The sequence below is a fragment of the Berghia stephanieae genome, chromosome 10 (genome assembly GCF_034508935.2).
Source record: "Berghia stephanieae isolate SIO BIC M18660-M18661 chromosome 10, UCSD_Bste_1.3, whole genome shotgun sequence".
NCBI lineage: Eukaryota > Metazoa > Mollusca > Gastropoda > Nudibranchia > Aeolidiidae > Berghia > Berghia stephanieae.
In genome coordinates this window covers 44,394,830-44,395,657 of record NC_088369.1, presented here as the reverse complement: position 1 = coordinate 44,395,657, position 828 = coordinate 44,394,830, and positions in this window count along the sequence as shown.

Genomic DNA, 828 nt, shown 5'->3' with positions numbered 1-828 from the left:
AGTTTTCTGGCCAATTTTTTAAATACGTGTCATTCCAGAGAATGGCCGTAAAATGGTTTTGTTTGTGAGAATTTTAGGGTGTAGAACTGAATTAATATAAACATTAAGGCAGTGCTCGCTAGTTTTCTTTCCTGTACTCTGACAAAAAAATTAATGATAAATACGTATTGATCGATTTAGAAATGATTCTATTCTTGGCACAAACGCTCAACTAGAGGACCCATATATACATAATATAGATTGTGTTTATAATTTGTGTGTGTTGATCATATTGTTTATTCGCCTTAGCGACGCCTCCTCTCATCTCTCATTCATTCGTCTTTGGTGTTTTTCGTTCATCGTGTTTTGTTGGCAAAGGGGAATCCACGTCATAATCGTTAATTGAATTGAACCTTCCATTCTATTTGATTATAATTTTTTTTTTTAATTCAGTCTTTAAGCATCAGCATATGCATTGCATTTTAAATAGGAATCGTAAACAATCTACGACATAACCTCTTTAAAGCGGAGATGGTGTGCGATTAAGCGGAGCGATTATATAGAAAAAAATCCGTTTTTCGGGAATGTGTAGCGTATAAGCGGATTGTACGATTAACCGATGTGCGATTAAGCTGAGTGAACTGTATTATATCTATTTCTTTGTCCTCGCCAATGCTTATAACAACAAAGCGGAGTCTTTCATTTTGGGAAAGTAGTATCTATAATGAACGAGAGAATTGTCCCCTTTAGCCGCGTTAGACATGTTTCCCGATTAAACGGGGAAACTACAACAGCATAACTAGATGCTTCAGTAAGTCAGATCAATAGTGTACATCATATTATTATGGC